The following is a 16468-nucleotide window of genomic DNA, read 5'->3' as shown; positions in this document are numbered from 1 at the left end:
CATGTTGTCCCTTCTAATTTACAACAGAGCCCCTGACTAGGTTGGAAGCCAGTGTAGCCATGTGGGTGTAGCAAAATAGGTGGAATGCAGGCTTTCAGTTAATCTGCACACGTTCCTTTCAGGATACAGCAGTCTTATTTTGTAATTGAGAAAAAAGGGGAGCTCAGAGAGGTACATAGTTGGCAGGGAGTAGCAGGTTTTACTCGAGCTCTTGCTGATATTCAAGACTGATTTCTCATTACTTATAGCTTTTGTGTAACAGAGAATGGCTCAGATAGAGTGAATGTTACTGTATTAGGGTTCTCCAGGAAACACCAATAGAATATATCTATATGTATACCTATAGATATAGAAATGTAGGAAGAGATTTACTGTGAGGGATTGACGGATTACATGATTATGGAGGCTGGGAAGTCCCACGATCTGCTGTCTGCCAGCTGGAGGCCCAGGAAAGCTGGTGGTGTGGTTCCAGTCCAACTCAGACGCCTGAGAACTAGGAGACTGATGGGGTAAGCCCGAGTCCAAGTCTGAAAGTCTGAGAGCCAATGTCCAAAGTCATGAAAAGATGGAAGACCCGGCTCAAGGAGAGAGAGGAAATTTGCCCTTTCTCTGCTTTTTTCTTCTATTTGAGTCCTCATAGGACTGGATGATGCCCTTCCACCCTGGGGAAGGTGATCGTCTTCGCTCAGTCTACTGATTCAAATGCCAATCTCTTCCAGAAACACCCACACAGGCACATCCTGAAATAAGGTTTTATCAACTATTTGGGCATCTCTTAGCCCAGTCAAGTTGACACATAAAATTAGCTGTCAATGCTACCATATACACTGCTAATAGGAATCTGGTGAAGCAAACTCTCCAGAAGGAATGGCTGCCATCCCCAGGGTCAAATTCCTGCCTTTTCCATTCTAGTTGGGAACATTCTGAAAGACCAAGAAACAGTATCAGGGGCTAGGATGGAGAGTTATAAGATGGCACGGACAGTAATTTGTCATGTGCATTTCATTAATTCACTCATTCATTCAACACACGCCTAATGAGGGCCTGCTCAGTGCTGGGCTCTCTGTTCTAGGCACTTGGGATCCAGGAGTGAAATTATTAGACAAATGGCTCTGCCCTTGTGATGCCTACATTCTAGCTGGAGGAGGCAAACAATACACAATGCATGTAATAAGCAAATCACATGGTAGGTTAGGAGGTGACAAGTGTTATTCCAGAAATACAAAAAAGGAGGCAGATAGGTGTGTGTCGGGGGTGGGTGGGGGAACTGCAATTGTGATTGGTTTGATGACCGTGTGTCTCATTGAAAGGGTAGCATTGGAACAAGGCTGTGGCAGGAGCATGCCTCCTGTGAGAAAAGCAAAGAGGTCAGAGCAGCCAAGTGCAACAAGGGAGCAGTGTTGAGGTTCGGGATCCCAGAGCCCCACTCACCCAGGGCTGGGTGCCGTTATGCCATTCATTGCCCCATCTCTCCAAGTCTCTAATGCCTCAAGTGTAAATGCGGTGGATTACATTTCCCCTGCTTCACAAGTGTTGGAGGATCCACTGTGAAAACTTTGAAGATTGATTTTTATATTTACGTGTGGGGCTGCCCTAGGAAAAACAGTCTCAGTCACATTCTTATTCCTCCTAGACAGGATGGGCACCATGAAGCCTCCCCCAGCCGCTCTGTCTGTAGGGATGTCCCACTCTCTGCTTCTACGGCACCCAGGTGCATCAGTTGCCAGAAGGCCAGCTTCCCCAGCCCCTGCTGGCTTCATGGGCATTTGACCTCTGCAGTCACACAGGGACTCATGTTCAGAAGAGCCCTGTGCATGGTTGAATCCTCTGCCATTGCCATCTTTAAATACTCCATGATTTTATCTTTACACTTGTGATGAAGTCCAATGGGACAATACAGCATGCACCTGAGCAGAGGAGATACGCGTGGTATGTGTGTTTGCTGCCATTCCTTGCCTCATGAGCACAGAATTCTGGTGCTCCCATGATGGTGGGAGTTCAGAAAGACTCAAAGTGAGAACAAGATTACTCAAAGTGAGTACAAGTGTTACATCTTTGATTAAGTATGGGCCTGATGGGCCATGCTTTCCATTCAAACTAGAATTTGACTCAAAATGGAAAGAAGGATATGATGTTCTAAGGACATCATCAGCCAAGGAAGCCTAGCATATTCTTTTTCATTCCTGTTGTTTCTCTGTGTTAGTCAACCACTTATGCCAGTAGTTATGACATAGGAGGAAAGGGAACTAGCCTTTCTTTTCGTTCTTTTCTTTTTGAGATAGGGTCTTGGTCTGTCACCAAGGCTGGTGTGCAGTGGCACGATCTCAGCTCACTGCAACCTCTGCTTCCTGGGCTCAAGCAATCCTGCCACCTCAGTTTCCCAAGTAGCTGGGACTACAGGTGCATGCCAGCACAACCAGAAACTTTTTTTTGTATTATTTGTAAAGATGGGATTTCACCATATTGCCTATGCTGGTCTCCAACTCCTGGGCTCAAGTGATCCATCTGCCTTGGCTTCCCAAAGTGCTAGGATTACAGGCGTGAGTCACTGCACCTGGCCTTCAGTCCTGTCTTAATCCTCAGTAACTCAAAGGCAGAGGGTGCTGGTAGAATGTATGCATATCCAGAAATGAAATAAAACCAGCAAAGCTAGTTTTTGTGCAGCATTTCCAGTAAGGGATTGGTTGAAAGGTCAGGGCGATTGTGTCATTGTGTGCCTCTGAATGCAGTCATCTGTACTGGTTAAACCCCACCCCCCCCAAACCTATTTATGTATAAGTTACGAAATACAAATTCTATAATTTCTGTGATTCTGCATGTGAGCTACATGCTTTGAGCTAAATGCTTCCATTAGTATTGTAAGATGGCAAGGCACAGGAATGGTAAGATTCGTGCTATCAATTTACGTTTAATTTTTCCAAACCTAGCAGCTATTAAATAGCAAATAATAACACTGCAAGTCAAAAGAGAGACAGCAGGAGAAAGGAAAAGTCCTTATATTTTAGTACCTTTCCTGGCATCTTCTTTCCTGCTTTTTGGAAAAGGGGCCCAGCATTTTCACTTTGCACTGGGCCCTGTGCATTCTGTAACCGGCTCTGGCCAGCTCAACTGGTGCCCAGCAAACACTGTCTCCTGCTCACTCCACTCCAAGTCCCAACTAGGGCCAACAGTGGCAAGAATGAGCTGTCACTGTGAACTCGGCCCTGGTCCCAAAGAGTTTCTGCTGTGATTCCCATCATTTTTATTTTCAAGGAATTAAGGCAAAAACTTCAGGCTCTGTTTGGGGTCAATGTTGGGCCCATTCTCCTTAAGAGGGAATAATAAGTTATTTAATTGTCTATAGGCCAGAGAGCATCATAAGGCACATACATTTTTAAAAATAAAAATTCACATAACCCCAATATATAACAAAAAGAGGAAAAAAAGAGCCAACATAGATATTCTCTGAAATGTGTAAACCCTTTGGAAATTTCCATGACAGAAGGTTTAGAACAGTCTCTAACGGCGATTTGCACACAACAAAAAGTCACATCTGTATCTGATTACCTTATGGAGATTTCCCAGGGACTTTTCCCCAAAGGTGTGTTACAGCCCGTGCTTTCAATAGTAAGGATAGATAAAAGATAGACTGGATTAAGAAAATGTGGCACATATACACCATGAAATACTATGCAGCCATAAAAAATGATGAGTTCACGTCCTTTGTAGGGACATGGATGAAATTGGAAATCATCATTCTCAGTAAACTATCGCAAGAACAAAAAACCAAACACTGCATATTCTCACTCATAGGTGGGCATTGAACAATGAGATCACATGGACACAGGAAGGGGAACATCACACTCTGGGGACTGTGGTGGGGTGGGGGGAGGGGGGAGGGATAGCATTAGGAGATATACCTAATGCTAGATGACGAGTTAGTGGGTGCAGCACACCAGCATGACACATGTATACATATGTAACTAACCTGCACAATGTGCACACGTACCCTAAATCTTAAAGTATAATAAAAAAAAAAAGAAAAAAAAAGATGTTAACTTTGGATGCTATCCTTAAAAAAAAAAAAAAAAAAAAAAAAAAACCTTGTCTTTTAACACTAGAGGTCACTCTGCAACCGCAAATGCGAAATAAGCACCCTGGGGCTCCGGAAGGTCAGCACAGCTAATCTGTATAAATTGCTGAACCATGAGCCAAATTTGTACCTAATTACGGGTTGCTTTGATGCAGCCCCGCTCCTATTAAAAGTTTCTCTCTTTCCTGCAGAATTGTGGATGTTGTGACTTATATGTTTCTACTGAGCCCTAATATTTTTCAGCTAAGCAGGGGCATTGCAGGCGCTGTAACCAAGAACACACATCTCTCTACATTCCAGGTTTTTGATGTTCATTATCCAGATGGAAAAGAGCATCTGCCGCTTGGGTATCAAATGGTGATAACTTGGTCTTTATTTCTTTATGAGACTGAGGTCGAGACAGATTTAACACAGCCCTGCATGTGGGCGTGCAAAGACTGCAGGCACAGCACGTTGTGCAGAAACGATTGACAAATATTTTCAGAGTTTCTCTGTCCTGTTTTTGGAGATACATAAAACTGACTCTGCATCCAGTGTATGGAAATAGGGTTATTTGCATCTATTGGGGATTGGAACCCGCAAATGGTTTCTTAATCGAAAATTAAAATCCTTGTGCAGCCTCCCTAGAAGACTTCAATTTCCTTTGGCTAGTTACCCTTTCGGAGTAATTAATGTTATTTCTGATTTGGATTCCTGAGGGTTTGGATATCTGTCTATGCAGTAATTTCACATATAATTGCATGCAAAAATGTGTGTTTTATTTCTTTACTGGCTCCTAATCTGTGGTATTTTTGTCTGTGATGGATGGGAGTTATGAGGGTCTTCCCGGTCTCTTCGTTTAGGGAGAGTGGAATTCCTGAGCTGGGCAGGCAGAAAAGACCTGAATATCAAACAAGGAAAAATAACGGGAATAGTGGGAGGTTGTGACTCTCTGCAATATCTTCCTGAGGCATGGATGGGAATTTTGCAGCAGAGGCAGGTGATACACAGGAAATGCAAAGCTCTCTTCTTTGGAGGGCGGGCTCGGCTCCCATGCTGGAAGGGCCTTGACCCTGGCAGCCTCAGCTGGGGTGGAGGGCAGTCTCCTTGCCGTTCTGCTTAGCCCCCAGCACTTGCAGCAGATGAAGAGCTGGTGTGGATCAAGTGGAGCTGCTGTGCTGCTCCTGGGTCCAATTCCTCACGTGCGGAGGTGGCCACATTTAGGAAGATTTGAGCCCTAGAGCAGCCAGACGCCTTCCTCTCTGGATTATAGCACAATTGCGCGATCACCCTGACCTCCTCTGTGTTGGATTTTCTGTTGTATTTTGCTTAGATTTAGAGCACTCAAGGTGGTAGAGATCATGACTCTCTGTAAGGAGATAACAAAAATACGCTATGGTCACTTATCTGGGCACCTAGCCAGTCCAACCATCGATTTCCCATCTCGATTCACGAGGTGCTGAATGGAGCCGATCAATTCAACAGCACCGATGGGACTCAAATATTCCCATAATCTATATTATCAGTGGACTTCCTTCCTGGTGTCCTCATCTGACCTGGTCACCGTGGCTTCTTGATCGGAGAAATTAAAGCAGGGATTGGGAGGTCTTTATAATGGGAGAATGTCGGCTTTAGCGTGGCCACTCTGGGGGACTGAGGGTTCACCATGCCCACAGCCCTGCTGCGAATGCTTTTAGTAATGTGCACGCTTGGATTTAAATTAGGACCCCCAATTAGTCTCTTGTTTTCTAGCAGCCTGCAAAAACACCATTTAGGGAGGAACTGTTTAGAAAGCAGGTTTTTACTTAATAAACAGTGATCAATCGAATTGATTAACCATGAACACATTCCCACTGAGTCTGTGGGTGGCGCTTGTTGTTGATAATTGCGGTTCATGAGTACAAGACTATTAAGTGGCTGCTCATAGACGATTTCCCAGCTCTTTCACCTAAGAGAACTGGGGGCGCGCTCTGGGGGGTGCCAGCAACTGTTGACAGCATTTTTTGGGTTGGGGCTGTGCCTGAGCCAGCCTCTGCCCCCAGCAGGCCTTTGGAGCATCTCTATCAATTGTGGCCATTTACTAGACACTGGCAGACATTTTTGTAAACCTCGCATCTGTTTTTTCACTAATTCACGCGGTAATTAGGTGTTCTCACGCCGGCTTTGTGGCTTTACATAAACGGTAAGTGGAACCGCCTGTGCATTAGAATTAGTGCTGTGTTCTGTGCGAGGCTTACTACCACCGAGGCTGTCTCTCTGCTCGCTAGAACGGCAGCTAGAAAACTGGGAGGAGAGCTTCCTGGCAGCGTTAGCAAACTAGCAGCCCCGGAAGGGCGATGAGAAAGATGTAAGTGAAGGCGGGTTCGGCGGGAGAGCCCCCGGTTGCCCTGCGCGGTTGCGGCGCGCGCCTGGAGTTGCGCTTGATGAACGCAGCCCGGGGGCGTAGCGAGCACGGCCGGGCGGGCTGCCCGGGGCTCCGGGCCCAGCTCCCAGCCCAGGGGGCGGACTGTTCTTTGTGGGACAGAGGGGAGAAGACGCCTGCCATTTGGAACCCCTGCTGATGCTCCAGCTCATTTTGGGCAGGTTTCTGAGCCTCTCTTGGCGTAGTTTACCTAATTAACAAAAGTACAGAATAGCAACGCAATGTCTTCTATTATGTGGGTTAGAACGCCCTTTATGCCCTCGGTGCCGGCCCTGGGTAAACGGGAAGCCGCCAGAGGGCTGGGTGACTTTACAGCTGCCGTGACCAAGGACTCCTCGCGGCCGAATGATCTCTTGCGCCCTCTAGCGGTGTGCATAGCAACTCTCCGTGGACACCAACCTGGTGGTCCTGGATCTTCACCCTGAGTCAATGGCCCTGCCCCAGCCCTAGAGGTTTTCCTTGCGCTGAGGAAGGGACCCAGGCCTTGGTGTTTTTTGCAAGCGCCCCAGGAGATTCTAACGTGCCTCCAAGCTGGAGAACTTCTGCTAGAAACCAAGGCAAGACAGAGCCACCGTGATAGGTGGTAAACCATATGTGCTTCAAAATATGTTTATTACTTATGTGTTTATTATTATTATTTTAAACATAACATTTACCCGTGGGTAGTTTTGATTTTGTTTTTTGTTTTTGAGATGGAGTCTCGCTCTGTTGCCTAGGCTGGAGTCCAGTGGCTCAATCTCAGCTCACTGCAACCTCTGCCTCCCGGGTTCAAGCAATTCTCCTGTCTCAGCTTCCCAAATAGCTGAGACTACAGGCGCAAGCCACCACACCTGGCTAATTTTTGCATTTTTAGTAGAGACAAGGTTTCACGATATTGGTCAGGCTGGTCTCAAACTCCTGACCTCAGGTGATCCACTCACCTCAGCCTCCCAACGTGCTGGGATTACAGGCGTCAGCCACCCGCCCAGCACTTACCTATGGGTAGTTCTAATTTGGCCATTTCCAATCCTCTAGGAAGACTCTGCAGATTGTCTGGGCTAACAGCTATTCCAAGCCCTCCTCTCTCTTTCCACCTTCTGCTAGAGGCTGAAGAAACTAAATCAGTACGTGATTTCTTAGTCTCTCTTAATGCAGGGGTGGCCGTGTGACACAATGCTAGTCAATATGATGTAAGTATAAGGAAAAGTCCACTCAGGGGTGTTTCTGGAAAAGCTTTTCTCATCTTTTTTTTTTCCTGTTAAAAATAGATATAGAAGATCACCACCCACTTTTCTCTTCCTCTTGCTTTAGATGTAGATGTGATGTCTGGAACTCATGCAGCTATCTTGCAACGACCAGGATGAGGCTAAGAGAATAGGAGAGATCCTTGCTCAAACAGGGTAAGCCAACCCCAGAAGCAACTTGCCTCCAGACTTTTTATTATGAGGAAAAATAAATCCCTAAACGTTTAAGCCGTTGGTAGGTTATATGTTAGTTGCAGTCAAATAATTCAAAACAAATATACTTTCAGATGAAATATCATGATGAAATGCTGCCTAGAAGAGAAATCAAAAGAAAAATAAAACTTTTTGAAGTGCATGCAATGGGCCAGGCCCTGGGCTTTCACATGCATTTTCATGCAGTACCAAAGACATTGGTGTCATTATTACTATTTCCATTTGTTGAGAAAACTGAGGTTGAATAATTTTCCTTTTATCAAACAACCTGTTTAGTATGAAGGACCAATTATGAAATGCAAGAGTCAAATATTCAGAGAGTTTTATTTGTCTCCAGAGCCCATGCCTTTTCTTAGAATTTTTTCCCCCTACTGCCTCTTGCTTGCCAAGAAGAGATGCTGCAGTCAAGCCTTGCTGGGGAGGCTGGAGAGGGCAGCCAGGCTGCCTCAGCTGGAAGCAGGGACACAGGGGTGACTGCAGTGCCGTCAAGCAGAATATGGCATGTCTAACTCTAAGAACCTTGAACTGCCTCCCCATCCCCACAGCACACACAACAATGATGGTGGCCCTGGGAGGAATTAGCTGGCCAGGATCTGGAGCCAGCCTCTTACATCAGAGAGAGATGGACAGAGTGGTGCAGCATGGTGGAACCACATGCTGGGAAGGGAGGGGAACAAAGCTCCTGGCAACTTCTTGAGGGAATGTTTACTTTATTTTGTTTTTTGAGATGGAGTTTTGATCTTGCTACCAGGACTGGAGTGCAGTGGCACAATCTTGGCTCATTGCAACCTCCACCTCCTAGGTTCAAGAGATTCTCCTGCCTCGGCCTCCTGAGTAGCTGGGATTACAGGTGTCTGCCACCAAGCCTGGCTAATTTTTTGTATTTTTAGTAGAGACGGGGTTTTACTGTGTTGGCCAGGCTAGTCTCGAACTCCTGACCTCAGGTGATCCACCTGCCTCGACTTCCCAAAGTGCTGGGATTACAGGCATGAACCACAGCACCTGGCTGGGATTGTTGACTTTGGATGATATGAAGACTGAAAATCTGGCAATGTGGGCTCAAAATGAGAAGTGACGCCTCATCCAGTTCTGCAACAAAGGCAGAGAACTGTGTATTTAATGGAGGGGATGGAGACCTGATACCAGAAACCCACTGGAGATCGCACATTTGAATACCTGTATTGTGAAAATGCATGTGTTATGAAAGGGTCGACCCTCTTCATAGTTTGTGGGGTCAACCATTCTCCATCAGTCTCTCATCTTCACACAGGATTGTGTTAAAGACCCTCCCCCTCCTCCAGCCACTGTTATATATGGCCAGGTGGACACGGACCCTGGATGGCTCTAACATAGAAGATTGAGGTGCCCAGAGAGGGCCCACATTAGACCTCAGCCCCGCAGTTAGCCATCCCTCCAACTGTGCCAAAAGGTGTGGCAGCATCCCCTCTCTGAGGTAGAGCTGCTGGCTTCTCCCCTAAGCTCCCCATATCACTGATTTGCACCTTCCCCGACTGGATAGATCATTAAGAGAATTGGTTTACAAGGCTCTTGCTGAGCTGCTGGCTGTGGGAGAGGAAGTAAACAGACGCAAGATAGAGCTGTAACATACGATGTTATATCCAGTGCTTAATGAGGCCCATAAAAACAGGAATGCAGGAGCAGCCGCAGATAAATGAATGTGCTTCATGCAGAATCAAGAGTTGACTGTATTTTATTTGATTTAGTTCTAGAAATAGCAGATGTTGTGTCAATTATGGCAAAGTAGTTCTAACTAATCTCTTCATTGAATTCATCTCATTGACCAAAATGGATTAGAAATTATTTTGTTTCCATGATCGTAAGTCAATTTTCTATATAAAATATACAGAAGAATAAACTGGAGAATTGAAATGACCCTAATCCCACCACTAATAATAACTCATAACAATGGATTATGCTTGCAAGTGCTAACTGGTTCCCAGCCACTATCTAGAACCACTCTTCTGTTAGCACCCTAATTAAACCCTCTAGGAAGTAGGGAGAGCTAGCAGCTGCATGCTTAATATGGGGAAACTGAGGCACTGGGAAGTGGGAAGTTAATAACTAGTCCAGTGTCAACACACTTGGAGGTGGTGGAGTCAGGGTTCGACCTTGGCCATTTAGCTCTAAAACCTGCATTTTTTTTTTTTTTTTTTTTTGAGATGGAGTCTTGTTCTCTTGCCCAGGCTGGAATGCAGTGGCATGATCTCGGCTCACTGCAAACTCCACCTCCTGGGCTCAAATGATTCTCATGCTGCAGCCTCCCAAGTAGCTGGGACCACAGTTGCCTGCCACCACGCCCAGCAAATTTTTGTATTTTTGTAGAGACGGGGTTTTACCATGTAGGCCAAGCTGGTCTCAAACTCCTGACCTCAGTTGATGCTCCTGCCTTGGCCGCCCAAAGTGCTGGGATTACAGGTGTGAGCCACTGCGCCTAGCCTAAAACCTGTATATTTATCCAGCAAAGTCTATTGCCTTTGGGGGAAACCACTATTAATGTGTTTTCTTTCTCTGAAAATGCATGCAAATATCACATATTTTTATATGTATTTACACAAATTGGGATCATATTCTATATGCTGATTTGCAATCTGCTTTGTCATGTAACTGTATATAATGTTATTACAAATAAGTGTTTGATGACTGCGTAGTGTTCTTTCATACAGAGGTACACTGGGATATTTTTAAAATCAATCTCCTAACCTCAGGCATCTATGCTGTTTCCACGTGTTGCTGGTTCATTTTATAAATAATGCTGAGATGAAAGCCAGTTTTATGTACATACCTCTGAGTGAATCCCTGATTATTCTGTCTAAGTAAATTCCCATAAGTAGCATTACTGGGCAAAAAATATGGTCAGTTTTAGTGACAATACTTATATAGATTCTTACACGGATTTAGTTTGGCAAGGAGCTTTGACTAAGATGATGAAATGAATGGACTGGTTTCAGATTTGTAGTTGTGATGACAGCTCTACCCTGAGCTGTATGACAGAGATGCATTTACTGGGCTGGAAAACAAGTCACTTGGTGGCTCTAAGGAACTCCGGGAAGCACCGGGGTGGCTTGTCCTCCTTCGCTCCCTCATAGCACCCTGTTAGACACCCTCACTTGTCTGTCTTCCCTGCCGGACTGTGAGCGGGAGGAGGATCACACATTGACCACATGTCTACCAAGTGTTTTCCCTGAGCCAGGTCCCGGGAGGGAGGGCCCCTGTGCTCACCTGCATCCCAGAACTAGTGTGGAAGCAGCTGCTCTGGAAGCCTTGGCAGGGCTGCTGAAGCAAACCTCTCCCTCTGGTCTGCCTTCCTCATACTCAGCCTTTAAAATTCGCCCCAGCTACCTTCTCCAGGGATGGAAGTGGACATTATGCCAGGCAAGAGTGACAGTATAGTCAATCCTTGAGAACATCTTAAAAGGTAGGTCCTGCATTATTACCCATACTACAGATGAGGAAGCTGAGGCACCATGAAGTTAGTAACTTGTACGGGACCACACTTCCAGTAAGTCTTAGAATTTGAACCTGCATCTGCTTCACTCCCAAGATCTTATTTTTCCCACTGAACCTTGAGGCTTTTAGGAGACAGGTTTAGCAGTTCAGGCTAGGGTTAGGTGTAGGCTTTGGTACTTGGGTCCTGATTCCTACCGAGTCTGTGTGGCCCAACATTTAGACAGCAGGAACTGGAGCTTCCGCTTGTACCTCTGGATTCAGGTGATGAACTCAGAGGGCCCCGTGGAAAGGAGGAAACCCTCTGGTTGCAGCAACTTCCAGGTTGAGACAAGTGTTTAGAATTATTCCCACTGGGCAGCCCCTCACCCTGTTTCATCTGGTGGCAACAATCTCACTTTGCTTCTTTTAATTAAGGAGGAGACTTTTGCTGATATTGCTATTTTTAGCAAAATGGCTTCCACTGCATTGTCAATTATTTGAAATAAGAAATTCAAGGGCTCCCTTGTTTGATCATGTATTAGTCAGTTTTCATGCTGCTGATAAAGACCTACTCAAGGCTGGATAATTTACAAAGAAAAAGAGGTTTAACGGACTCACAGTTCCATGTGGCTGGGGAGGCCTCAAAATCATGGTGGAAGGCAAAAGCACGTCTTACATGGCAGCAGGCAAGAGAGAATGAGAGCCAAGCAAAAGGAGAAACCCCTTATAGAATCATCAGATCTTGCGAGACTTATTCACTACCATGAGACCAATATGGGAAAAACCACCCCTGTGATTCAATGATCTCCCACCTGTTCCCTCCCACAATTTGTAGAAATTATGGGAGCTACAATTCAAGATGAGATTTGGGTGGGGACACAGCCAAACCATATCAGATCAGTTGTTCATTTGGCTGCTTTTGAGACCTTTCTACATATCAGGCCTTGCCCTGTGCACTGAGAATCCAGAGGGAACTGGGACAGCCTCAAAGCTCTCCCAGTTTAGTGGGGAGACAGACTGGGACATGACTCGCTGGTATATGAGGCAGAACAGGATGTGGCTCCAGGAGCGAAATGCTTTGGGCAGGACTCAGAGGGACAGTTGATCTCTGCCAGATGCAGAGTGACTGAGAAAACTCCTGGGAGAATCTTCTTTGAAAAACAAAAAGTAAGCTAGACGTCGTAAGCAAAAATGTATTACTATATATCAAGCTAAAGGAATGACCAAATCAGGCAAAAAAATTTTAAAAAGCAACGAACGGCAAGAAATTTACATCACAACTGAGCAACCTTAAAAAGTGGGCTCATTTTAGTTTCTTTTTGGCCCCAAGTTAAAAACAGGGTGGGGAAAGGGTAAATGGGAAGCAATAACAAAAGGAATTGAGTTTTCTTTCTCTCTGCCAGCAGCATTTGCAAAGGTTGACATAATTTTGCCGATGTTTTCCTGTGAAGTACATCGGGATAACATTTCTTAAAATAATTGTGCTCTTAACAGTCCCACGCAGACTAGAAGCTGGGAAGCTGTACAGGCATCAGAGAATGAGATTCTGAGCCTCTGAATTCCGATGGCCCCAAAGGACCCATAGGTTCCCACTCAGGTCCAGAGGAGCAGTGGCTTTGGCAGAGGCTGGGGGCAGAGGAGAAGAGGTGGGAGGCTGCCAACACGTGGCTCTCTGAGCTTAACAGTGTTCTTGGAGGCTATGTTTGGTGGGGGGAGGAGTAGAAGGCCCCTGGCCACCACCAGCCTGGATGTCCCTGAACCTGCCACCACTTAACGTTTGATATCAGGAGCCCCGCAGTCCCAGGACACAGCCGCAGTGCCTTGGTCTTGCACAGAAAAGCAGGAGAAGTTAAATTTGGAGACGTTTCAGATGTTTTGTTCTCCTTCTTCTGCCTTCTTCTTTTTTTTTTTTTTTTTTGGAGTCTCGCTCTGTCGCCCAGGCTGGACTGCAGTGGCACGATCTTCGCTCACTGCAAGCTCCACCTCCCGGGTTCACGCCATTCTCCTGCCTCAGCCTCCTGAGTAGCTGGGACTACAGGCTCCCACCACCACGCCCAGCTAATGTTTTTGTATTTTTTTAGTAGAGACAGGTTTCACTCTGTTAGCCAGGATGGTCTCCATCTCCTGACCTCGGGATCTGCCTGCCTCGGCCTCCCAAAATGCTGGGATTACAGGCGTGAGCCACCGTCCCCGGCCTCTTCTGCCTTCTATATTGCGGAGTGCTTTTTTGGCCATTAGACTGTGTTGAGAAAGAGGATGCTACCCTGCAGTTGAGTGGAAGGACATTAAGTGACAATTGTTCTGAGTGCAGTGGCTACTGTTCGCGTGGAGCCACACTATTTCATAAGAAAAACACATAAGAATGCTCTCAGCTTAGAGATGTTAAGGGAAGCCTTTTCCCTGTTGGGATCCTGGACCGACGAGAGCTGATATATGGGATTGTCTCCTTTGGAGGGTCCTGCAGCCGTGTACCTGCGCAATGGACTGTCTGTGAGAGCTGCTTGGCTCTAGGGTCATTCATTTTCAAATTAAGCATTTACACCATAAGTTGTAATTGTATTTGTTTCAAAAGGAGACGATGGAGTCTTTCAGATCAAAAAAGACTTTTTAAAGTGCCAACCATTTCATACTACCTGCTCCATGGGATTGGACGCAATAACTCAAGCTTTAAAAGTTCCATGCCTGTGTTGTATGCTTGAATTTACAAATCTCTGTCTGAAATCAGCTCCCTCCTGTGACAACCTTCTCCATCAGTGAGAAACCCTGATTATTAAATGAAGATCAAACTGGGCATGGTGGTACCCCTACTTTAAGGAAAGTTTATGAGACTTTTTGATTATAAGAAATAATGCTTCTTGTAGACATTTTTAACAATAAAGATATAGTACATTTATTCTATAGCTCAAAAGCAGCCCAACCATTAATTCCACTTCTTTAAAACAAAACTGGCCAGGCGGGGTGGCTCATGCCTGTAATCCCAGCACTTGGGAGGCCACGGTGGGCAGATCACAAGGTCAGGAGATCGAGACCATCCTGGCTAACCTGGTGAAACCCTGTCTCTACTAAAAATACAAAAAATTAGCCGGGCATGGTGGCGGGCACCTGTAGTCCCAGCTACTCAGGAGGCTGAGGCAGGAGAATGGTGTGAACCCGGGAGGCGGAGCTTGCAGTAAGCGGAGATCGCGCCACTGCACTCCAGCCTGGGTGACAGAGTGAGACTCCATCTCAAACAAACAAACCAAAAAAAAAACCAAAACAAACAAACAAACACACACACACACACAAAACAACAAAACAAAACAAAACAGCATTGCTATGACTAATGACGTTCTTTATAGTAAATGAACTAGGATAGGTCAATGTTCATGGACTCTAGTGTTTTTTGAGTTATTTTTTCTAAGACATTTGACATCTTGGTGCCACTAACATGTTGCAGGGTGGGGACGGGAGCAATGAAGACTTTTATTGCTATGCAGGGCCTTCCTGGCTGTGTCTCAGATGACATTACTGGCTGTGAGTAGGGGGATCTTCTGTCATCAGCAAAATGCATCCATCTCTAGGGGTGCACATCTCTGCCACTGTCCTGACTTACAGCAGGGAGAAGTCAGGTGTGGCCCTATAGAAGTGACTGTCTCTCACTATCTAAAGTCTCCCTACCCCTTCTCTAGTGGCCTTCATATCACTTCTGTCTTCTTGAAATTTTCTATCCATTGGGTATTGTTCGTGGCCTCTACTAGAGAATACACTCTATGTGGGCGGGTATTTACTCACTGTTGTGCCCCCCAGCGCCTAGCACAGAGGCCTGGTACCTAGTAGATGCTCAGTTAAAAGTTGTTGACCGAATGGTCATGTGCTGGGAATGTCGATCGCTATAAGATGCAGTGATCCGGTTTTCAGCGTGAAAGAATCAGGCTGCCATTGACAGCTGTGGCTAAGAATGCATCCTCTCTTGTCCTGAAGGTCAGCCTCCTGATGGGCGTGGACTCTGTCACATGGGGCTTCAGCACCATTCAGAACAGGTCCTGCAGGAAAAGCAAGCAACTTTCCTTACTAGGTGACATTCCAGTTATAGAACCCTAGGCCACTGATTCTCTACTGGGTGCAATTTTGTCTCCAAGGGCAATTGACAATGTCTGGTGACATTTTTGGGATTGGCATCACTGGGGAGGTGGGTGCTGGTGACTTCCAGTGCGTAGAGGCCAGGGATGCTGCTAAACATCCTCAAATCTGCAGAACAGCCCCCCACAACAAGGAATGATCAGGCTCAAAATGTCAACAGTGCTGGGGCTGGAAAACCCTGCTCTAGACATTCTTTTCGGGAAGGAAAACAAGGACAACATAGGAAGGGAAGTGAAAAGAACTGACTTTTACTGATCACCCAGGCTTCTGACTCTGTGTTAGATACTTCATAGATTACAGCATGTAGTATTCAGTCTTCACAATGAAACTTTGATGTGGGTATTATCATCCCCATTGTACAGATGACAAACTGAGGCTCAGAGAGGTTACGTGACTTGCCCAAAGTCACCTGGGTAGGACCTTTAAACACAAATCTGCCTTGTTTCAAGTCCCACACTCTTTCTACTAGACTTCTTGAGTCCTGCAAGTAATGAGATGTTGGTAACTTCCTCAGGAAGTATATTGGATGCGAAAGAATGTCTTCAGGAAGGATGTAATGGATCTTTTGCATTTTAACACTTCCTTAATTTGGAATCTGAAAATTCCACCAGGCTGAGGTTGAAGTGTCCCTTTGTATCGCCCACAAAGAAAAGATCTGCACTATGTAAATGAAACCATAGGTTGGGCACAGAGAACCCTTTAAGAAGAGTGAGCTTTCTAAGGCAATGATTGTTAGTTTAAACATTGCAGGACTCCAGACGGTAACCACATCCCCACGTCACCGTTCCTTATTAATGAGATGTGGAAAATAATAATGTCCCTAGCACTCTGCATTCAGGAAGAGATAACTTCCTAGTCTTTGTCATCCATTAACACCTTCCACAAACATTTATAGAGCACTTGCATTGTGGCTGCTGCTGTCTCGGGGGACACCAGATAAGACACACTGGCCTGACAAAAGGTTTATCATCTATTTAAGGATAGTTCTAAAAT

General features: G+C 45.7%; 1 long non-coding RNA gene across 1 annotated transcript in view; it reads left to right on the top strand.

The window, feature by feature from the left end:
• Positions 1–6257: 6257 nt before the first annotated feature.
• Positions 6258–16468, top strand: part of LOC117976116 (uncharacterized) — a 254255-nt gene continuing 244044 nt past the window's right edge. The window contains exons 1-2 of the long non-coding RNA XR_010110087.1: positions 6258–6398; positions 7764–7852. This is a non-coding gene — a long non-coding RNA (uncharacterized LOC117976116). The remainder of the gene's footprint in view (positions 6399–7763; positions 7853–16468) is intronic.

This window comes from Pan paniscus, chromosome 16 (assembly GCF_029289425.2).
Source record: "Pan paniscus chromosome 16, NHGRI_mPanPan1-v2.0_pri, whole genome shotgun sequence".
NCBI lineage: Eukaryota > Metazoa > Chordata > Mammalia > Primates > Hominidae > Pan > Pan paniscus.
The sequence above is the reverse complement of the archived record's forward strand: the minus strand, read 5'-3'. Positions and strand labels throughout refer to the sequence as shown.